At 40.5% G+C, this 24,927-nt stretch overlaps 1 long non-coding RNA gene across 3 annotated transcripts in view; it reads left to right on the top strand.

Moving 5' to 3' along the window:
• Positions 1 to 23,583, top strand: part of LOC138107284 (uncharacterized) — a 54,170-nt gene extending 30,587 nt beyond the window's left edge. For all 3 annotated transcript variants that reach the window (XR_011149374.1, XR_011149375.1, XR_011149376.1), the window contains exons 2-3: positions 21,979 to 22,118; positions 22,618 to 23,583. This is a non-coding gene — a long non-coding RNA (uncharacterized lncRNA). The remainder of the gene's footprint in view (positions 1 to 21,978; positions 22,119 to 22,617) is intronic.
• Positions 23,584 to 24,927: the final 1,344 nt, after the last annotated feature.

The following is a 24,927-nucleotide window of genomic DNA, read 5'->3' on the forward strand; positions in this document are numbered from 1 at the left end:
CAGTGTTTTAACTTAGCAGACAACGATGTTAGGCAGCAATATAACTAAAAAAAAAAAAAAGTCCAGTGTGAACAGCCTGAACCACTTGGGATTTTTCAGTCTTAGTTTGGCTTCCTGGAGAAATGCAAGCTTATGTGAGTGCTCTGTATAACTGTGTGCCCCTTGACTAATCACCATCAACATTATTTGTGATCACTGTCTGACTTGAAATTCTCTTGTCTGGACTGCAGGTATGCTGCAAAGATACTTAACTTTATGCAAATTTCATAAATAATGGGAGATGAAAATGAGACTTAAGCTCATTACAACAGAAGATAGATCAGAAAGGAGGAGTAAGCATCAGGATGACCTCAACTAAAACCCCATTTTGGGCACCTGCACAGATTTAATAAGGCAGCAAAGATGAGAGCTGTAAGACCTGCCCTTCATGAGTTGCCCTGGCTGCTGCTGCAATATGGCATCCATACATTAATACCATCCACAGCCTTTACATGCTCCTCACCTGCTTTTCGTACAAGATACCAAACAATGTGCTTTTCTTCCTCCAGCACAGTGAGTATCACTCCATGGAGTGTAGTGATTTACAGATGATGGAAAGCATGCCATATAGAACAGGAACTGAGATAGATCCTTGATTCCCCTGTACTGATGCTCCCAAAACCATTTACTGTGCTTCCTTAGTTAGATTTTTATTAATTCAAGACAATCTGGTTCAGCTACTAGGAGGAAAGGATGATTTGCTTGTATATGTTGGTGAAAAGACAGAAATGAATAGAATTCTTTTAAAATGTCAGTCATCGTCAAAGCAAAATCCAGACAGAGAGCTTTTGATGACTTTCCCAAAACCCTGGTCTTCAAACAGCTCTGGAGTCCAGATCATACCTCCACATCAATCCTCCATGTCAAGCAAGAGTTGAGGCTATTGTTTTGGCTGCATAAAAAGAAGAAGTAACCACATGGCACTCCATACTTGCATGGGAGTGTGGCCACATGTTTGCTTTCGTGATGGAAAACTGCTTTCCTAATCAGCACAACCATTTCTATCATGGAACCATTGTGCTATTTTCCATTCAAAGGAATCAAGTCACACTGATTCTTTTCTAACAGCTTAAAGATCAGCAGAAACAATAAAGAGAATTGACCTTACGTAATCCTAAACTGATGCCTGGGATTGAACTCTTGCCCAGTGCTCCCATGCCAACTTCACCAAAACAAGCTCTTTCAGGAGGCTACACTTCTGTCCTTTTTCCAGATGTAGTTTTGAGGCAGGTGACAGTGACTCAAGAAGGGGGAGGAGCCACTAGAATTTTATTGAAATGCCTTTTGCAGCTCTTGGGTTATGCATGATTTTATTATTATTCTGTATTTATTAATGGTTTAAATAAAAGGAACCAAATGCCCTTCCTTTAATTTGGGTGATACTAGACAGGAAGAATAATTCTTTATATCATGTTCAGTGGAAATATGTTCACAAATAATCTGTGCTCTTTAGCCTTGGGCTGTTACCACATTTCAAATTCTTTGTTGGCATGGATTAACCAACAAAACTGCACCCATAAGCCCTTCTCTGTCATAGTGGCACGTAGATTTAGCTTTGTCAATATGAAGGAATATTTGCTGAAGCTTTGTGGCTTGCCTGTGTTTGTTAAAAATTATTCTTATGTCCATATTCCTACTCAGGTGTTGAGAATTCTGTGAAGGGCTGGGTTTGGGTTGAGTTAAATACCAGTGAACTTCTGTATTGTGTGGATGGAGACATCCCCATCACATTCATTCACCAGAGAACAGTGAACTGCAACCATGTGCAGTTTGACTGCCATGAGAAGAAATTTTATTTGTGAGTAGAGCTGGATGTCTTGTGGAAAAATCATTCTCAACATGCTCCATGAAAATTGAATAATTTCTTAGTTTATTGTGATCTATCACTATTTTTTTTTCTACTATCAACAAACCCGCAGAGAATCTAAACTTTTATTTGGATGGAATTGCCATTATTTAGGCTGCAATTATTGTATCTACAAATGTGGATGTTCACTGTGTTCGCTGCTGTACAAGCAGAATAGAAGGACAATGAATTTATGACCTGTTGTGTTGGGTTTGCATAGCCAGGCTTTGGTAGCCAGGGGGGCTGCAGGGTGGCTTCTGTGAGAAGCTGCCAGAAGCTTCCTCCATGTCCAGCAGAGACAATGCCAGATGGCTCCAAGACAGACACGCCGCTGGCCAAGGCTGGGCCCATCAGAAATGGTGGGAATGCCTCTGGGATAACAGATCTACAAAAAAGAAGTAAAAAAAAGGTTATTGGTCAGATGTAATTGCAGCCAGTGAAGGGCCATGAGAATATGGGAGAGGAACAGCTATTCAGACCCCAAGGTCAGTGGAGAAGGAGTGGGAGAAGGTGCTTCAGGTACTGGAGCTGAGATTCCTTTGCAGCCTGTGGTGAAGACCATGGTGAAGCAGCTGTGCTCCTGTAGCCCCTGGAGGATCACAGGGATGCCCATCTCTGCACCCATGGAGCACGTCAATGCCTAGACAAGGCTGTGAACCCATGGGAGGCCTGTGCTGGAGCAGGGTCCTGGCAGGGGCCTGCAGACCCATGCAAAGAGAAGCCCACATTGGAGCAGGTTTCCTGGTAGGACTTGTGACCCTGTGGGGGATCCATGTTGGAGCAGCCCATCCTCAAAGGACTCTACCCTGTGGAAGAGTGACCCAAATTGGAGCAGTTTGTGGAGAATGGTTTCTCAAAGAAAGGACTCACATTGGAGAAGTTCTTGGAGAACTGTGAAGCAGTTGTGTGACGAACTGACCATAACCCCCAATCCCCATGTGCCTGCACTGCAGGTGGGGAGGAGGTAGGGCTGAGAAGGAGAGAGGGGTGGGGGAAAAGTGTTTTTAAGGTCTTTCTTTCTTCTCATTATCCTGTTCTGATTTTGTTAGTAATATATTCAATTAATATCACCAAGTTGAATCTGTTTTGTCCATGACAGTATTTGGTGTGTGATCTCTCCTGGTCCTTATCTCAATTCATGAACTTTTGTTATATTTTCTCTCCCCTGTTCAGCTAACTGTGAGTATCCAGATGCTCCTATACCAACTGAGAAAAGTGAGCAAGTCCACCTTGGTTTTCTTGCTGTTCTTCATCAGGTTTTGCAGCTCTCCTACTTTACACCAATCAGTGTGAAATGTGAAGCACAGCAAAAGACAACAAGTGATACATTCTACTGTGTGCTTCATAAGCTCTCTGGTAAGCAACGTGGCAGGCAGGAAAAGAGCCAGGGTCTTGGCAGAGCTCAGATGGTCTGACGGAGAAAAAGCCTGGCTTAGCCAGGAATTCCTGCAAGATCAGCTGGACCCTGCAGAAGAGTATGGAGAAGTGGCTCCTGCTCCAGGCCAGCTCTCTGTCCTACTCCCTGTTGCAAACTGGACTGTAGGAGATGGTGTGAACACGTGAAGAATTTGAAGGGCAGTAGTTCACAACTGCTGCACTCTACAGAGAGGATATCTTTATCACAAACATGGTGTGTGCAATATTGGCCCCTCCTCAGTTCTGTCCCTTGCATAAGACAAATGGGCTGCTGGTGTGTGCTACAAGGTGTCAGCAGCCATCAGCATCCTAAAGATCCCCCTCTGCATGATGCAGGCTGTCAGCAGAAGACAATCTAGTCAGGTGCTCTTTTCTGTAAGAATCAACACTTTTCCCTACATTTCAGAGTAAAGAAACTATTCTGGTGGTGACACCTGACTTTCTAGATAACAGGGGCCTAAAAATGGGCCAGGGAAAATAGTAACTGACCTAAATGGTTAGCTTCATGGTAAAGCAAAGGCACCAATGCCAAGAAAAGAAAGATTTATAATTTTGTTTTCACATGGAAAACAATGGCAAACAATCTGCTTAAGCTTGTCATATGGTTCTCATTGGAGGTATTCTGTGTTTATATATGTGTGTCTGTATGTATATACATGTGTAAGCTATTATATTATATCAGATTCTGACCTGCTACATAAAACAAGGATATCTGAAAATATGTCTGTCACTCATTAATTGTTCTTTTCCTTATGCATCTAAAACTTAGGGTTGGCTTGTTCTGAATTCCCAGAGATTTCAACTTCAATATTAACAAAAGTAACTTAAAAGATCCCAAATGTTCTGCCTTGTCTAGCTTTCATTTCACTTCATAATGCACTTCATATACACAGGCTCAAGGACAGCCCATCTAACCAGGCTGGATGGCACTTGAATAATGTCAGTTGTCAATTGTCATGCTACAATTTTCTACTTTGATAAGTGTAATTTTAGGTTCTTCTGAAAAAATGTAATTTACTTATTTAAATATCTATTTCAATTTACATTTAGTGTGATTTATGACCATTATCGCCTGTCTTTACTGGAAGCAGCCCTTGCTTTGGTAATAGATATAAAGCCAGTGGGAAATGTGAGTAAAATGTGACGATATGAGAATCTTAAAAAATGCTGCCATTGACAAGCTGATTTGAAAAACCCCCACTTATTTCTACTGTGAAATCTGTAAGAGTAGATAACACATAATTTCTTACATATTGATAGTATTTGGTATTTTCAATATGTATATTATGGTTTTGATTTTTAAATAAAAATAGCTGCTAATCTCAGCTGTTGATATGTCCATGCCTCCTATGACCAAGCAAAACAACACAGCTGATAAAATACCATAAAATGAGCTCTCTGAAATGAGTAATTTTGTTGGGAATGAATCTACTTCCATTCAGTTTAGTAAATCTCAGCATAACTAAAAGCACAGTCTATATAACATGTGGCAGAGGGTAGAATATTAATATATTTGTAAGATGTTGACAAGTATTGCATCTGTCATGAGTAGAGGCTGTAAAAAAATGTCCTCTTCATTCTGTCTGTGCTTGACATTTCTTACATTTAAAACAAGGAACGCTCTCATCTCCCCAAAGTTTGGCTGCTGCAGCCCTGCAGTGGAACATTTGCTAATACATTTGATACTGTCATGATGAAACTCAGACTATAATCTGCCAAGAACAGAGGTTGCCAGGTCAATCTTCTGATAAGTATGGCTGATTTGCCTCAATACAGCAGTGGAAAATATGCAAATTCACAAGGTGACTAATCACCCCTTGGGAAAACTTAAGCAACCGGTCTGAACTCTCCTGTAATTAAAACCATCTAGATAATGCAAACAATTGTCTTGTAAACATTTTGCACTGGAAACTTTCTGCAACTACTTATTCTGTGGCCTGGCTTTGTATCTGCCCAGCTCCTCAATACATTTTAAGCTCATTAAGGCTTAGCTCCTGCCAAGGACTTTCTGTCCCAAGTCATCCAGTGCTCACAGGTGGCAGCTCTGGTTGGAGGCTGGAACTGTAACACTGTCGAGTATTCGTATCTGAGGGGGCAGCACATCACCTGTCTGTGGTCCCCAGCACCAGCAGAACTGGCAGCAAGAGAAAGGCAGCTGCACTTTTCAGAAGCACCTGAAACTCCAGATGAAATTACTGAGAACTGGAGATGTAGTACTGGGGGAAAATCAGCATATGCAATGTTGGGGGCTTGGGATGCATATACATGAAAAGCAAGGGCACCAGCTGTAATTAAAGTCAGGTGCTTGTTACTTTATTTTGTTAAAGCTCCTGCCTTGTTCTCTTGCCCCATTTTTATCCAACATGTCTTTCCAAAAATGTTAGCAAAATGGTTAATCAAAAGACTCTTAACCTCAGTTAGACTTCTGATCTAAAGACTAATAAACTCTCTGATTAGAGGAAACTGCAAATAAGTACTTTTATCACATGAAATAACAGATGCTTTTTTTTTTGTCAAGTGGGCTCAGTGATTCTGGAAAAATTGCTTTTACTACAGATTGTCATTGCTTACAGTATTTCTCTATGGGATGTGTTCTGAATACATGTTCTAGACATCTCCTACTGAGCACTGAAACATGAACGTTCAGGTTGTTTCTTTCCAGCTTCCCCACTCTTCCCTCGGAATAGGAGAACAAATCACACTGGTAACTGCAGGGACTCTGAGATCTACTGGTGGTGACTTGCAGAGCTTATTTAATAGATCATGAGCTAATAAATAATATTGCACTTGGAAGAGGATTTAGTTTCTGAGGAATGAGAGCTACCAGATGAGGAAGAAAAAATGCAACATTCAAGTATCACATATTTCAAGCCCTGAGTAAGGCAAGAGCCAGTGTAAGGGCATGTGTGCATGTGTGCTTTGTACCAGAGACTGATCACAAGAGAGCAGTGAATTGAAATTTCAATTGCATGGGAGTTCAGCCAGGTCAATATTCAATAATGAACTTGAACCTTTATAACAGGCAAACAGTTGGACTGAGAGATGCTGTGTTGTGTGGTGATTCAGTCCTGAATCTGAATGCAGCTGAGCTGTGGAACTTCAATTTGCCTGATATCAGTTTCCAGAAATCACTGATTGGTGGTCCAGAAGATTAGTTTTGTTTACTCACAGAAAGATACAGGAGAGGCTGACACAGAGATTTCCTTGTGCATTATGCTGAGGAATTCCCTTCTCCAAAACTGCTACCTGACTGGGAGTAGACACCTCCCAGAAAAAAAAAAAAGAAAAGGCTGGGGAAGATCAGAATCTGCAATTCACCTTTGATGCCTTTTCCTGGTCTTAAAATCAAGAGTCAAACAGGCAAGAAGGGAAAAAGGGATTTTACCTTGGTATTTATTTTAAGGATCCTTAGGTGCACACGTCCAGGTCGAATGCATCTCAATGCACCCCGCAATGCACACCCCCAAAAGTTCTGGTATAACATTATAGGTTTTACTAATTAGCATATCTATCAAAGATTCCCCAGTGAGGGGCTCAAGTGAGCCCCCCTCCCCGAGGAGCCTTCCCCTGGATGGTTCTATCTTGGTTTACAGAATGTGTTCTGGGGAGGACCTTGGGGTCTGGGGCACACTGATCCCTACCTACGAAGCTTCTAAAATGTTTAGTCTATCCACTTGACAAACAAGCCCAAGAATGTAGGCAAAAAGCACTAAAGAATACAGAAGTTGTAAAAAGGTATACAAGGTATAAAAGAAAAGGCAAAAAATCATCATGGCATCACCTTAGCTCCCAGACTTCTTGAACAAGATCTTTGCAAAGCTGTTCAGAAAATTTGAAACATTTTTGGCTGGGAGCTGCTCTTTTGCTGAGGCTCGGCTGTCAAAATTAATTGCTGCTTACTAGTATCCTCCTCCAACAGTATCTCCAAAACATTTGATGGAGCTTACTGCAACTGCAAAATGGGCCAGAGAAGCACTACAGGGACATTTTTTTTTCCATTCTAACAGTTCATGTTCCTATTTCTTCAGATTCAGTGTTAGGACTAATTCGTAGAGTATAGGCACAGAAAATAAAGTAGGCTCTTACCACAACCCAAGATGTGACAAAATACTCTTATCACATCCTGTAAGTAGAAGAATCACTCAACAGAGTTCCATCACAGCTTAACTAGGGACCCTGGGCTAGCTGCCTCATTTTTTGATGGGTTCCTATTGGAAAGTGGGTGCTACAAGAGAGCCAGAGAGGGACTTCTTACAAGGCCATGTGTGACAGGACTGGAGGAATGGCTTCAAACTTCACAAGAGTGTATTTAGATTTGATATTAGGAAGAAATTCTTTACCCAGAGGGTAGTAAACAGGTGGAACAGGTTGCCCAGAGAAATTATGGATGTTCTGTGTCTGAAAGTGTTGAAGGCCGGGTTGGATGGGGCTTTGAGCCTTTCTAGACAGGTGTCCCTGCCCATGGCAGAGGAGTTGGAACTAGATGGTCTTTAAGATCCCTCCCAACCCAAACTGTTCCATGATTCCATGGTATGTGCTGGATCTTGATCTTTCCACATTGTCGGCCTCTCAGGAATTTTAATTTATAGATATTTCTATTGCATGCAATCTTCAAGCCAAGAGTTAAATATCTGCTTTTGAGCTTGGTAAAAGTTACTTTTTTTTCAAAATTTGTGAAACAGGTAGATCCAATCCTGGGGCAAAGGACAGAGCATAGACAGGCCAGGACTTTACACTATCAGATGGTGAAGAAACTCATATCCCTCCTGCCTCTCTTAGAACATGGGGGACACTGAAGTCCTTTCAGTTCCACTTCTACATCTGTTCTTAGTTAAAAACAGAAACAGTAAAACTAAATGAAGAGAAATTGTGACAGTTGGGGCTACCAGAAGTAAGTATAAAGGGTGTTTCTTAACATTAGATACTTTTCCAATCCAGAGCATAGAGAAAAGATGTAAATGTCTCAGAAGAAATGAAGTTTCTGTTCCTCTGTGTCTCCTGCTGGTTGCCAAATGTTATAGAAGTCTGCCTGAGGCTCACTAACACTAAAACTATTATCTATCTAAATCTGGGGCAGCTGAAGTTGCATTCATATGTTCATTAGAGCTATTCTGGCAATAGAAAATGAAAGATTCTGAAGCTATATTACATCACAGACAAGTACTTTTTCATTTTCACAGTGCTGCTCTGGCTATATCAACACGGCAGGTTGCCCATCTCATGTTAAATTGGACCAAAAACTGCTGCATACTGTGACAATGAAATAACTTCCAGTACCTGGGCTCTTACACTTAAAACCACCTGGCTAATCTTCTCTGCTCTCTCTGCCTGTAGAAGGCCATAATGTCAAGAAATAGCAGAATTCCTGTGCTGCAGGAATTCTACTGGATTGCTGGCTACGGCCTAGAGAGCTGAGCAAAGGACCTGATAAAGTTCCCCTCAATTCTGGTTTTAGGGGTTATCACACCACAAGTGCAGAAACAGTTGAATTACTATTAAGTTGCCAAAACAGAATTCAGTATCATCCTTCAAAAGTGATTTTTTACATATCTGGAAAACTATATTCATCCTGTAAGATATGTTTTCCCAAATAGAAAGGAACAATGTTACTGAATATTTGCAATGTAAGATTTGTTTCATTTTGTTTTCCTTTTAGTATTCTTTATTTGACACATCTTGCTATCATGTTTTGAAATTATATTCTTTATGATTTTCATTGCCATGAATGACAAAAAAAAGGTCAAGTCTCCCTGGTGTCAAGCAATATAACTGAGGGGGGAAAAAAGTGTCTGTGTGGGTTTACAAAGTAAATGAAAATTGAGAGGCAAAAAATGGCTACATCCAAAATAATAGGTCCAGTAGCCCAGTACTGACCAGCATATCTCGGACAATTGCCTCAGCACATTGGCAGCTTAGCTTTTGCCAAGTTTTCTGAAAAAGTAATTGTACGTGGGAATCTGAAGAACAGTTTTTTGTGATTGGTTATAGAGAATTTCCTAGTGCTAAATACCATGCAGAGGGTAGCATGAAATAAACAAAGAAAGTTCTCATTTCTACACCAATGTAAACCACAGAGGAAGGACCTGGGTAGTCAGTGATGACAGACATTGAGAAGGAAAGATAAAGAGTCAGATAGTGGGGAAAACTGGACAGTGATGAAATGGAAGAGGAGAGGCTGATTATTACAGCCTGGGGAGTGTGGAGAAGAGCAGCAGAAAGACTATCGGGTAGGCCTAGGTGTGCAGCACAGCCAGCAGCTGAAGGCAGCAGGTCATGTTGAGTTCAACAGTGCCAGATCACTGTAGAATAGAAGCTGGGTCTCAAGAAACAGTAAAAGAGAGTACTAAGGATGAGATGATGAAAGTGTTAAGGGAACCAGACATATGACCAGGAGAGTGTGAGGCTGGGGAGAAGCCAGGGCTGGTAGCAAGGTGAAGGGCCAGGCCAGGCAAAAGTTGGGTGACAGGGGTATGGAATTTGAATTTATCTTGATGGGAGAGAGGGAGAGATTGAATTGGAAAGGGTAAAACACCATCAGAGCCACAGAAGCATGATCCCAAAAGGAAAAGGAGAAGGACAGAGAAAAGAGAGAAATGAGAGAAGAGGGAAATGCTGAGAACTGTATTGTGTATAATAAGAATGCTAAATGGCAGGTAGGAAAGAAAGGGGAACATGCTTACAATTTTTCAGTGAACAGATCTGAGAAAGCTGATAGACAGAATATTCTGCAACAGCAGCAATTCCCTGTGTTTTCCTATTTATAGGAATGACCCAGATAAAATTGCAGCGTTCCTCATCTTACTTTTCTAGTAAAATATTGACATTTATTTTGTGTGTGAAGAGGATTTGCATGACTAAGAAAAAATATTTCAAACAAGGAAATGGCATTAAGTTTATCCAGTCCTTGCTGCTTCTCTAGATGCTTGGTATTTCAGAAGCTGTGTCTATGAAAGAAATAGCCTTTTCTTTGGTGCAGGAGTATTATATTGAATGGTGCTCGGAAAACATCTTCCCTCACAAATGCAGGGGAAACAATAACTCCTAAGAATTTCATACTTGCATATGAACCAAACTTCTGTGCCTGACTTACCACTACACTGCTCCAGTTTTCCTCTGCATGAATTCTACTGGCACGAGTACACTTATGCTACCATAACACTGTACTAGAGAAAGACAGATTCCCACCTCCTAATTGCATGCACCTCCTAAATGCTCCTAGTGGAACATTTCCTATTGTATGAACTTGTGCCATTTGGAATTGTAAAGAGATTTCTGGGAGCAGTAAATTTATGTATGGTTTTCACTTTTTAAAACAAAATAGCAATTCTCCAGGCATTAGGAAAACTGAGCTAGAGAGGAGGAAAAGGTTGAATGGGCAGATTTACATCTGCATTTTTTCCAGAGTTTGGTTTTGGCTTATTATAGACAAAATGTTGCCACAAAAATAGAATGCAAATGAACACCATTAATATGCAAATATGCAAGTCTAAAAATGACACTGTAAGGAAGAAAACAAAAATCCAAGGTAGATCTCTCAAGCCACTGTGCATTCACGTTTTCAGACAGAGAATTTAGTCATCAAACATGCTGTTGGTGGAGCATTCTCAAAACTGCTGCTCTTTTGAAACCCAGAAGAAGTGTGAGAGCATGGCAAGACCTCTCTGTGGCTGTGAATCAATATATCACAGACTTCACCAGAGAGGATCCCTTTGAAGATCAGCGGACAGCTCAGTCTTTTACTGCTCTTATTTAGTCTGGCACGTCTTGTCTCAGACTGAGAAAGGAGATGACAGTTTTCTGAGATAAACCCTGACCTGAGGCTACCCATTCATTCAGCTGTTTTGGGAAGCCATTTGTTACAAGCCCATGCTCTACATACATGGAGCTTGCCTTTCATCTTCTTGGCCCTTCAGAGGTCATTTTATAAGTTTCCTCTTAATATCATCAGCCTTTTGGGTGAGTTGGGACACCATCAAGGAGAAGAAACACTATCTTGTATTTGTAAATTCTGCCATGACTCTTTTGTGGCTTACTACCATGTCTGAATACTTGATTAATACTAGACAAAACAGAATGAAGAATGCACTGGTGCCAAATTAAGAACTGAAACCACACCACCATCAGGCACGAAGTTATGTGATTTAAAACCACATCATTTTAAAGAATAGCCATGCTCAGTTTTTCTTACTTTTTCTTTTTTAGTTAATTGAAGTTTCTTATGTTTTGGACTTTACAGTGCTGTAAAGCTTAGCTTTGACTTAAATGAAAGTTGAGATTTCTCAGTACTCATTGAACTTCTGAGGAAGCCTTTAGGAATAATGAATTGTAAGTCTGACTCTGAAGTCAGCAGAACTAGTTACAACACATGAATGCCCTAGAGATCCAGCTTAAATTAGAGCAAAGTTCTGCTCCCAGCTGAAGCAGCATGAGTGTGGAGTAACAGACATAAAGATTTGTTCCACAAAAATTGAAAACATACATATACTGAAATGAGAAGATACAGATGTCCAGGTTTTTTTCTGTATTGTTAATTAAAAAAAATAATCGAGAGAAACTGGAATAAATAATGCTATTTTGTAAAACCACAGACTATTTTCCAATTAAAAGTAGATTGAGATATTAGCCAATGATGTTGTCTAGACAAATATTATAATCTTAAATGTAGCCTTGAGCCATCTACTCAGGGTGTGTTCATCCCAGAATTTAGTGTATTGAAGAGACCCAAACCAGTAACTTCCACACATTGTGCAGCCCAGGATTCATTAGCTGGAGGATATTCTGTGCCAGCACTTGGCTGACATGCCTTTTAAGCTTGTTTTCTGCATAGTAAATGACCTGGCACTTCTGGTTGTTGACTAGGCAGAGGGGATATGAACTTGGATGTTTCTGTATCTCCCACACTTTAAGTGTCTTTTTTCACAACTTGCAAATCCAAACCAAATTTAACTAATAGTTTTTGCTTGCTATCCTTCACTGCTGGTGACTGGCTCAGCAGTAGCTATGGGTCATGGGTTCATCCTCCTCTTTATCCTCCTTAGGAAAACCAGACACAGTGGGAAGGAACCTTTTCAATATTTATGAGTAGATGCTGTGGCTAGCTTCTTTGCAAAGGATGCAGTAAACAAATAAAGAATCTGGTGCCTTTTATTCTTACTTTTTGTAATCCTAGTTGTGTGTTTAATGCAAAATGTGCTATGTAACATATATATGTATATGTATATATATAATATATTGGTTAAATTTTGATTTTACTGCTGTCAAAGGCTTTAAAATTGGATATAATTATGTAATGTGAGGAACATGCTATATCCTTCTACATGAAAATCATCACTGCCCACCACAATTATTATACAAAATTATATAATATAATATAGTATAATACAATATAATACAATACTGACTGACAGCTGACACACTATTGCTTGTTAACTGAGAAACCTCTCCAGAACAAGTCAGATAGAGCAGGAATAAAAGCAATGAAATATAGCTCTGGGTGAGTAACAGGGAAGGTGAACAGTCGTTAGAGAGTAAGTAGAGCTATAAGTGGTTTTCAGAAGCCCCAAGGATTCCTGACTGCCAGTTGTCAGTGCTGAAAACATGGATTGAACAGGACATGCAGAGTCAGCTAATGCTGTGCCAGTGCTCCAGGAAAAAGGAACTCAAGCACCAGTAGGAATGCAGCTGAAGGGCTGATGAAGTCCATTTGGCTTCTGCTGGCTGCTTCGTACCTCACTGATTTTTTCCCTCCATCCAGTAATAACTTAATCTCCCTCTGTTTCCTTTGCACATTCTCCTCTATTTATATAACTCTGTAACCAGGACAGTTATAGCATCCGAAGTGGAATATCTGCCCCTTGGTCCCTCCCTGCAGTGTTGCTGTTCTATGGTGGAGGCAGGGTTGGGTACTAATCACTTGCAGAAGGGCTGCCAGCTTCAGACTCTTTCCTAGGTCTTCAAATACATACTTCAATCAAGCTACATAAATCAGACCCGTCTGGGCTTACTGTCCAGCCTGCAGCTGAACTTATTTCTCATTTTCTGTTTCTTGAAAGCTGCAATTGGACATATTAGCCAGTCAAAAGGATAAAGTCTTTACCTCCTTCCGTAATTTTTTCTTTCATTTTCTAAGGAGTATCCAGGCACTTCTAGCTCTGTCAAAGAAGGTGAATTACAGAGGCAATTCCTTTTGTCCCTTCCTTCTTTTCTCTTCCTTCCCCCCAAAACAAGAAACAAAATGATTCCTATTAAGGTAAGAGCAGATAAACCAGACCAAATTGCTTTACTCCAGGGGTTCAGTGTACACTGCTCTGCACAGAAATTACCTGGTTTATGGTGCTGTTTGCCTTACACTGAGGGAAAGAATATCGATTTCAGAATAAGGTCTTACAAAAACATAGACTTCTATGGCAGAGCTGAGCTGTAAGCTGCCTTCTAAAAGCCATATATAAATGAACTCCATGACAGTTCATATTACAGTTATAAATAAAAAGGGATAGAAAAGGCCTCACCTGACACCCTGACTGGTTTTTGCAAGTGTTACTTTGCATTCCTACAAGTCAAGTGAAAATTCCCAAACGCTGGCCATAGTCCAGTGATATTTCCCCACGCCCTGGCTCACCACCTTGGCAGTGTTTGAAGAGCAGTGGTTCATTGTAATTGGTGGTTTTTCCGAGCCCATGCAAACGGCAAGTGTCGTCAGGGAGCATTACTGGGGATGGCAGCGACTTCGAGCCTTGCTCCAAGGCTCTTGGCAGCACAGGATACCCTGTGCCTGCACCCCAGCCAGCCAGACACATACCAGACAAACTGAATGCTGAAGAAATGGTGTCACCCAAGCCAGTGTCACCTAATCTGAGTGGCAAAAACCTTCAGTCAGTGATAAGAGAGCATTCTGGAAGAGGTTAACTTCTTGTTTCAATGTGGCTTTCTGGACCTGCTTCAGAGCTGTCTGCAGCACAGCACCAGGTTCTGGTATCTGAAAAACAGATGGCAGGGAGTCCACAAGGCCACGTGCAGTGGCACATACCTGAGGGTACTGACACCTCTGGGTCTCTTAGTTCCTCCCTGGTAGGGTTACCATAGACCTTGAGAGACATATTCATCATATTCTTTGGAAAAGTCATTGTGGAGACACTGAGCAAAGATGTCCTGGAGATAATCTGAGTATCACCCTGCTGTGACAACCCTCAGAGCAACAGAGGCCAGCAGTGAGGTGTGTGCACAGGCCACAGCTGCAACTCAGAGAAGAAAAAAGGGCCACAGACCACCATCTGAAATACTTCTTTTGTCATCTCTCATCCCCCCTTCCTCCCTCTGGAGCTTTCTATTTCAAGACATAGTGAGAATCCCAGATTGCTGCAGCCTGGTCCCCTTCTCATGAACCTTGGGGACACAGCATGGTCTTTTCTGTAACTTCATTCTCCCAAATTCAAAGCCCAATGTGTTTTTTCGTGATTTTATTTATTGATTACACCACACACAGAAGATGAGAAATGCTGTGGGTGTGAGGTTGGAAAGGATTCCTCACTTGAATATATATTGTGGAATGAAAAAAGCCTCCTCAGTGACTCAAGAGTGTTTTCCTCAACCAGAGAAGAACACAACCGTTTTGGGCTTTCCTAAGGAACTTCTTCTACCACAGCAGCCAGGACTTCTTGAGAAAGAGGTTGTTTCTGTGTCACAGGAAGAAAGGGTATTAAAATTTGTCATTAAGGTCAGGATAATCATCCGGGCCAGAAGTTCTTAACATCTTGGGGTTTATCACTAAGTAAACAAGAAGAAATGAGTCACCAGTAGACCAAACTCTATGGAAAGACAAAAAAAAAAGAAAAAAAAAAACCAACCTCAAAAACAAATAAAATCTTTTCCCTGTGGTCTGTAGTCCTGTTTCAGATATGAGGCTCTGTAAGACTCCATGTAACTTCAGCTTGTGAGTGACAGAACTAAGAGGACTTGATTAAACCTGCAGCACAGACACAAGCTAAAGGAGAGGGAGCAATGGATAGGATATTTTGATAGACATGGGGAAACTGTGTCCTCTCCTTCTGTTCAGAAGGTATTTTAGTTTGCCTGTGAAGCAAATAAGGCAGTATGTCTGAGATTAAAAACCTCTTTTCCTATTCCTTCAAAATCAAAAGTTGTTAATGGTTAGGAAAAGAGAGGGGGAAAAAAAAGAAATATGTAGCTAGAGGAGCCATTCTTTTTGATGGAAAATAAAAAATAAAGCAATGTTTGGTTTAGGATTAAAGAGTCAAAGTGTTTGTGTGCTGGCATACAGACCATTTCTGAGAATATCAGAGATGGAAAGAAGCCTTTCCTCACACCTGTCAGCTTTCACAAGGGAGCAGAGAGCAGACAGTTCCCTGCCCTCAGTGTCAGGCAGTGCCCAGTGACAGTGCAGTGTTTTACTTTCCACTGATGGTAGCAACGCCCCAAGACAATTCTTCACCAGGCAGCCAGCAGGAAATACATCTTGGTTTGGTCTGGCCACATTGCGCACACAGTTAATCCCTGTAACTCCCATCACAATTAAAAACTCTGATTTAGTTCCTAGGAAGACACTGCCTTGCTATTTTAATGACCCAATTATTTTTACAGTAGCTGTTACACCAAGACTTGGCTTCCAGACTCTTCTCTGCAGGTCAGACAGTTCTCCACAGGGATTGTCACTGGTGCAGGAACTGTCACTGGTGGCTGTGCAGGTGTCAGCAGTGGCACCTGCTAGACACCAGTGCCATTTGCTGCCCTCCCCTGCAGGCAGGTGACTGAGTAATCAGCAGTTCATCTGAGGACATGCTGTTGCAAGCTGTACTCACTGTTTTCCATACACCAGTTTGTTACAACTCTTATCTAAAAGTGCCCTATATCAGCAGGGGTAGTCTAGGTTCAAGTGTGACTGCAAAGCTCACAGGCTGCCTGGATGCTGGGGTCCAGCTGCAGTCTCCCCTGTCCCTCCCCCAGTGGGTGTTTGATCAGTGAACAAGCCTCAGCATGAGCCCAGTCAGCATTTCTGGAGGCAGATGGTCTTGGGACCAGAGCAAACTTTCTCACCTAACTTGCTGACTCAGGATGCTTCAAGGCAATGATCTCATGTCCCTTTTCACTAATCCTTTCTCCCCTTTCAGGAAGCAGCTGTTGATTGCTTGTTGGTTGGCAACTTGATTAAATTGCTGCTTTTGAAATCAAAGGCATCAGTAGCAGTTATGCTCTGTCATTTCTGTGCTGACCTTCAAAATATTCTCAGCTAAGGGCCATCTGCCATTGCAGTCTAGCGAGCCAGTCAGGGATAACATTTCTATTGCGTTAGATTTCACAGCAATTTGACATTTATTTTCATTCTGAACTGGAACAAAAACTCAACACACTCAGACTTTCCCTGTCATTGAAGTTCTTAGTGCTATCTCAAGAAAAATATTTTTTTAATTCATAATGCTGCAGTATTTGATAAGGTACCAGTATTTGCCTTCAGTAATGCGGAAAAGCTGAAGTATAATGTTGGAAAAAAAATTATGAAATATTAATATGTTAAATTTAGTTTAGTGATGCATTTAGATATATTGACTTCACAATGAAACATGAAAATATATCTAAATGAGGAATTCAAAATATTTTGAGTGCATCAAGCATAATTGGGAAAATAGAGACAGCAGATTTGAATCTGGTTTTGAAAATGTAGTGGTATTTAACATACATTTGTAGCATCATATTTCTGACGAGATATTTTTCTGTCTTCTGTCCAAAATCTATGTCTGGTTCTAATAATCAGATGGTGTCCTGGTTTAGCTAAATACTGTCTTACCCTGCTCCTTTATGCAAGAGTTCTAGCTTCCCTTCAGCCATGTATCATTCCTTTTCCTGTAGCTTCTGGGACTGTTTCTGGGTGCATGATGGTGACTGACAGTCTTCTGCTGGACTCTTTAGTTAAGCTCTGTGACACTTTTACAGCTCCCTGCTTCAACTTGCTGCCAAATCCCTACCCAGAAAGGTCTCCTAAGTTGTCTGTTGCTGGCTGCTTGTAAGAGCTGTGTGAGCACTGCCCCACTGACTTGTCCCCATCCCCTTGCCTTGACTAGCAGCAGTTCTGCTGCTTCTCCTTTTCCCACTGCTGTCAATGTTGGCATTTAAAAAAAATTTCGGAGCTGCTCTGTCAAGATATATATTCGGACACTAAGTGCAGAATATGTCTGACTTCAGACCCTTACTTCAGGAAAAAATCTTATTAGACCAGCATTCAGCATTAACCTGGACTCTTCCCTAATTAGATTTTGCGCTGTGCTTCAAGTATGATTTCCTTACTCCATGGTATTTAACAGCATGGGTCTCTATCACACCAGAGACTGCTCTCCTCTCCTTGAGACAGACAAGCTGGTTGCAGTGAGAGGACTTGGACATGCCTTTTACAGGTAAAAACACCCCATGGCCTACTGGTAAGAGAAGGAAATAGAAATGTCATGACAGTTTTTCTCTAATAGCATCCAAACTGGCTGTCTTCCTGGAAATCCCAGAAGGTTTCTCCATTCTATTGGACTTTGAGGAAGAAATGTATGACATAGCTAAAGAAGTTGATTTTGAGAAGTTATTCTGGGGCATTAGCGCTGCCTGCTTTCTGCATCATGGTTAAACCTTATGAGAGTGCCCAAAACCTTGAGAGAGTGCTCAGACCACTGGACAGATGCATTTTGTGTAAATTAGTAGTAAAAGGAGTTTAGGAAACAATGCAGATATTTGAGCTTCCACTCCAGCTGTGGGGTACAAGGTTTATGAAATGTTTTCATGCATGATGTCTCGTGGCAGGTCTCATGCTGTTTGTACCTTTGTGTTTGACAAATTGTTTAAAAAAGATACTTGGCCCTTTTTTTGCCATGTATTTGGATGTACTATTATGGTGTCAAGTAGGATAGATCACCACACTGATGTCAACAATATTTAAAAGAATGTAAAACTGAGACTAGTTAAGGGTTGTGGCAGACCTCAGAGACAAACTTCTCCAAGTATGAAAGGAGGTACCTAATGTTCTCATTCAAGGTAGGATATGAAAGTAATAAAAGGCTAAAAACAAATCCAAGAAGCGATTTAGGCATAGTGAATAAAGTGAGTATCTTTGTATCTATCTGATCCTTAAAGCCTTTACTTGCTGACTTCGGTGGGGGAAGACATACAGACAATCAATGTGATTGATAAAGCAAGCTTTGTTTATTGGCAATACAGAGGCACTTATATAGTGAGTGTACATGCTTGTCAGTTCTTGATTGATTTAAGCTTATAAAAGCGCATCCTTACTTCTACATAATTGGGTTAGATAAAAGACTACATTTGGCAAGCTTCTATTATTTATGTTTTGACTTGAGAAATCAAAGTTCTCCCTCCCTTCTCATGGTCAGTACATCTTATCAGCACATCACTGTACCTCCTTAAAACTCCCTTTTTGTTCTCAGGCCTGTTTCTCACGCAGGCATATTCTCATGCAGGCATTTTTTCATGCAGGCCTTTGCTCATGCAGGCCTTTGCTTGTACAGCTCTGTTATGGATCTGGCTTTATCAATGATCCATGTCCTGGATCGTCTAACCATTCTTCAACAGCATTTTGGAATGTACTTGTGTATTTTGCATTAAAAAGTCAATGAATAAAACCCATAAAGGCAGGGCATCTCTCTTTCAAGAGACCTCACTGAGATACAATTACATTCTTCCAGTTTGCTATCACTCTCCAGACCTGTGATCTTCCTCTTGGCCCGACAGTCACTATCTAATCTTGGCCAGGAGACACCTCACAGTTACCAAGTCTCCTTCCATGAACCACCTTCTGAGGATATGGCAGGCAACACCATGTTATCCTCAGCCTGAAGAGACCTGAAAACACACAGGTCTTTGCATTCTAGGTAAGTCCTTTAACCACAAGCATTCAGCACAAATAGTTGCAATAACATCTCATCCAGGATCAGCAGCAGGTAGGGCCTATGAAAAAAAGAAAGAGATGGCTGGCTGTGCTTGAATGGGTGGCTTAGGTGCCTTAAGTTTTGGAAAGTACAGTTTTCTCTTTCTCCTTGACATACTATTCAGACTGAGCTGCAGGAAAACATCTCAGTCCCTCTGTGTGATAGTGCTTCAGACAAATCCCACTTTGATCTTTTCCTCTTGGCTGTTTTATGGGCTCTGGTGTTGTGTGTCCAGTCTCCCCACCTCTGAACTCTCTGTTTGCAGCACTGGGAAAATAAGTGGTGCGGACAAGGCTGTGAATTCCGCTCTCATAGCCAAGAACTCCCACACTAGAGTGTAACAGTGTGTGGTATCATCATGCCTATATAATCTTTAGTTCATGGAAGTAGAAAAATAGCCTCTGGAAACAAATGCTATTGTAAAACAGGTGTGGGAATGATAAATTTTTTTCCTGCTGACCAGTATATGTCAAGCTATCATTTCAGTTCAGAAAAAAATGCTGCAAATATTTGGGCAGAGTTCTAAACAGAAGTCACCTGTAAACTCAACATAACCCAAGAAATACTCCTAAGACCTCATATCCAGACTATCTACTCCCAAGCATAAATTTCTCTCCCAGAATTCAGAGTGAAGGAAATTCAAAGGAACAAATGTACTCTTCATCTTTTCACGTCTTCTAAGCTTTAAATGTTTTCTGACATGAGTTATCTCTTTTGATACTTTGGTACAAAGCTAGCAGAACAGAATCCTTAGAACAAAATTTTTAAATGTAGAGTTTTAATTTAGTATAAATGTTTACTGCTTCTGAAGACAAATTCTATGTGTGGGAGTCACCATTTACAGAGTGGACCTTGAACATTTTATCAGCTGGTATCACTACAAATATTGAAGGGTTTTCCTGCAGGTTCCATTTTTCATCCCCCTTTTTTCTTGTCTCCTTCTCCTTTGAAATGCTTCATTTTGCACGTTTCTCATTGTCAAATGTTTTTAAATTGCTTCTGGCAGAAACATTTTACAAGTGGGGAGGATGCCCCAGGCTTCTTCCTGGAAAATAGGAGACTCTGTGTGTGGGGAGGCTGACGCCAGCTCTGCAAACCTTGTAGCTTTGCATAAAAAAAAAGTATTTTTTTGAGTAAACAATGGAATCCATTATTTACAGACTGTATTGTAAACATCTGTGGCAGAGAAGTCTTCTTATTGTATGCCTGTAATGACAAGGGCAAACCCAGCACAGGAAGAAGGAAGGACCAACCCACTTAACAGAATGAGACTTACTTGAATTCATTTTAAAGCCACCAACAAACAATCAATGGTTTAGCTGACGCAGGACATAAGCAATAAGAAATATTAGGATACCTACGTGACATTCTGGCTCCATCAAACAAGCAGGATGTTTGAAATGGGCATTAGAGGTCAAGGCTCATTTTCTAATCTCTTTTTCCTAAAGAAACCTCAAAACCAAAACAACTAAAATTCCTCAGCTTAGATTGTAAAAAGAGTGTTAAATTACAGTTTTCTGGTTGATTGAGGTACTTAGCACACATTTTTTTAGACACTTTAATAACTACACAAAAAATGTGAATATTGTGCTGCCTCTATAAAAGGAAATAAAACGATTCCTTTATGGACCTTGGCAAAGGACATTTCCACATTGTTACTGGCTGGCTGAGCTCTTGTCCTTAGGTCATCTGTTGTTTCAACTAGTCATTAGTGCTTTTGACTTCAGTTGTTGTATTCAACTTCATTGCCTTGGAACTGCACTGAGGAGAGATTGTCCATCATTCTTTGCCATGTTGTACCAAAGGCAGTCCTCCAGGAAGTCCCTCTGCTGTGTACCCATCCCAACTTTGAGGCTCCAAAGAATGTTGGGGCAAATGTTTGCTGCCATTTTTTGACAGAAGACTGAATTTGTAACTTTTATTCCTCCCCAAAATACTCCCTACTTCAGCTGTTGAAAGCAGCCAGAACTAGAATTCAGGTTTGGTTCTCTCCTTTTTTTTATAAATTTGGTTTTCACATAGTTAATCAGATACAATAATCTGTTTTCACATTCTTGTATCATGAAACCCTTTCCTGATTTATATTACCTGTTTTAGCTAATCCCTTTGCAGTCAAAGGTACAGAGTGTGTCCCCTCTGTCACAGCCTTCTTGTCTCTGCCCACACTCCCTTAAGGCTGGCCTGATCATCAGATGCTTTTCACTTTTCACAGGCTTTAGACAATGCACATCTTGGTGGAACTGGAGCTACTGTCATCAGCACAAGATGGAAAACCTGGATGTGCTTCTGCAAAACTCAATCCCAACTAATGTTTTTGTGCTAGTCGACACTACCAAATAAAGGTTACCTTTCCCAGTGTTCTAGAGAAACAAGTCACAGAATCTAGAATAAATGCTGTTTCTTATATACTAGTATCTTGCCTGTCCATAGGAAGCTTTTAGGAGGCAGTGGGAAGTTAGTCTTCAAGAACACTTCAGACTACTCAACTTTGCCTCAATCAGAAAAAATGTTAGTGATACTCTCTATATCAGCAGTTATTAAATGGTGCATGATCGCTGGCTAAAGCCACTGTTATAAACAGTTGTACTTAAAAAAACTAAGCCAAGAATTTTCCTTCTTCTCATTCTCTAAAGTTTGTCATTTAAAGTTCATCAGTTAAAACCTTACAAACATCAGTGAATACATGTGAATAAGCTAAAAATTATGTTTCTATACAAATTTCCTTTTGTTTCCATCTTTCAGACAGCAGGAATTCTTCTCTGTGACATCAATCAGAATGTTGCAAAAATGAAGAGGTTAAGGAACTTCGATTTTATTACTCACAGTGAGCCATACTGTGTCTTATGAAGAATTCCTCTGTACATGTGTACAGGACTCCAAAGGTAGGACTAACTCAGGAGCTTGTGAGATTTGTTGGCCAAACTTCTAACGATTTTTTTTCCTTTCTTGCTAGTTTTTTAAGGTAAAGATACTTGGCAGAGTGGCTTGATTTACTAAACAGAAATTATTACATGGACAACTATGTATGGCACAAGTGAGCACACTTGCTCTATTCATTGGAATAACTCTGTCATACCAAGAGTGGATCTTGCCTGGAGCTGTTAGCCAAGAACAATCTCTTCAGCAAAAGGAATGTCTAGTGGCCAACAAAACAATTATTCTTATTGTACAAGCTAAAAACTGGTCAAGACATAGAAAGTTATTCCCTTCCTAAAGCAATGCAAGAGTGTTCCCTACACAGCAATTCATGTAATGCAGATTTTATGCAATCTAGCCTGATTTTAAATAGCATAACTTTACAGTTTTCCAGACACTTTACTTGGGATGCTGGTTCACAGTCTAACAGACTGTAAGAAATAATTGTTTCTTTTCAACCTACAGCTTCTTTTTCAGATGTAAATCATGACGGTCAATACACCCCAATGATTCTGTCTCCTCTCACCTGATAGAACCTTCAGGATCTTCTGGGACAACATCATTCAAACCATCACATTCCTGCTATACAGGCTGTCTGGATGCAACATTTTCAACTAGACCAGAAATTCTTGTGGGCAAATACAAGGGAAAAGAGGACAAGAAAAGATAAATTGGTTAAAAAATGCAAGCTTATAACCATATTCTTCAATAGATTAAAATGTTGCCTTTGTGACCCAGGGTAGCATTTGTGTGTCTTTAAGCCCAATTCTGGCTACAGTCAGGTAGACATTGACTGACCTAAAGCTGTGTCAGTACCAGCAGAAAAGGCCCAACAGGTGACCATGGCAACGTCATCCCCTGCTTTCTTTTGCAGAGTTCACAGCTAGTGACCCTTGCTCAGTGCCTAATCCTAAAGGTCCCATTTCCCTATGCATTTATTTTTAAAATATTGACTTAATGGGATGGGACAAAAGAATGTGGAATGTGTCCTGAACACCCATAGGAAACAAAATGGTTTAGAGATGGCTGTGGATGCCAGAAAATCTGTAACACTGAACTTGAAAAGCTCTGTCCAGGTCTCTGACTACAAGTAAAAAGATAACCTGCTTTGACACAGACAGTGATGCTGCTGTTCAAAAACAGACCAAGTACAATGGTGGCAGGGTACGAAGAAATGTGTGATGAGAGATTAACATCATGGCTTTCCCAGCCCTGAAAGGTAGGGCTTCACCTTTGATGGTGAAGCCATCCCAAACTTGGATCTTCCAGTAGTGGACTGGAAGTCAGAGGGGTGGACTACACAGAAAAGAGCAATGCTCACTGTTAGCATCTTGATTTTGCTAGAAATTCCCATCCCGAGCCATCCTCAACCTCTACATACACAAAAGTAGGTGCATGATTTTCTTTTACACACTATTTGTCACAACCTATAAGAACCCTTGTACATTTTGCAAAAGAATAAATGTAAAACAAAATTTAGTGGATGGCATTTTTTTCCTTTTTTCCCCTCAGAGTAGTTCATAAAAGTATTTAACATAGCCAAATAAAACTCATGTTAATGATGAAAAACTTTAGGTTCCTGTGGCAACTTATATTTAACTGCCTTAATGAAAAAAGGGCAAAAAAAATTGTAACTTTTTCCAGAATTATAATGATTTTTTTTTCACTCTTATAGCAGGAATCATATATATGCCAATGGTACATAAATTAGCAAATCTCCTTCAAATATTAACATTAATGTATGACATCATGAACTTTATGTGAAAATGGAGGAACATGATGTTCTTTTGGCATTCCATATATGCACATTACTCACCTTAAAATAAAAGCCATTAGTGGTGATATTTTCAGTCCAGTTCAATACATTGTTTTCTCCAGCATAACCAAGTGATCCTGTCTTTTAAGGGAGTCTAGGACAGGCACTTGGCTAAGTCTAGCCTAGCAGACCTGGAAAGGGAATAAATATAACACCAGCATTGTTAGGAAATGTAAGAGTAACCTCAGGTTTGTAGTGCAGAAAAGAAAGGCAGATTTTGCTTTAAGTGTTCTAGAATCATTAGAATCACAGAACCAATAAGGTTGGAAAAGGTGTCTAAGATCATCAAGCTAATGCTAACACTGCCAGGTGCATGTTTTAAATTGTATTTTTGAAGAGCACAAGCTTACTGTCATTGAGGTGAAGGAAATCTTGATACAGACTACATCTAGCAGATGCACTGTAGAATTAAATAAGTCTAGGTAATGTTTGTTTGGAGCTGGAAACTGGGAAGTTCACATTTACTACTGAAAGCCAGTTTATGCAAACTGAAAGTCAGTCTGAGTGTGAGATCTAACGAGGGACATTAAGGACCATATTACAAAAAAAGATGGAGAGCAATGGAGTTAGTGTCCTGCCTCATCTTTCACAAAGCTTTCAGCTCAGATCTGATGGAAAATGCCATTCCTACTATGTTTTGTTACTGCCCAAGGACAGACATTTTTCAGGCCCCTTCTCTGCAGCTGACTTACATCCTATCTGCATGGTTTTCATCCTTAATGTCAGATCCGTAATAACATCAATTCATTATCCTATGGAAGTAAATTTCAATCCAGTAGAGGCAGCATTGGGAGGCATATGGGAAGTAGCCTGCAGCAAACTAATCTGCCGACAAACCCCTCCTATCTCTCAGTGCTTTGACTTTGACAAGGTCTTTGTTTTTATGCAGTGCTTCAGCATTTCACTTCCATTACGTGTGTTTAGAGGAGGGTAGGCTTCTGTAACGTTTTCTCTGAAAT

The sequence above is a fragment of the Aphelocoma coerulescens genome, chromosome 3 (genome assembly GCF_041296385.1).
Source record: "Aphelocoma coerulescens isolate FSJ_1873_10779 chromosome 3, UR_Acoe_1.0, whole genome shotgun sequence".
Taxonomy (NCBI): domain Eukaryota; kingdom Metazoa; phylum Chordata; class Aves; order Passeriformes; family Corvidae; genus Aphelocoma; species Aphelocoma coerulescens.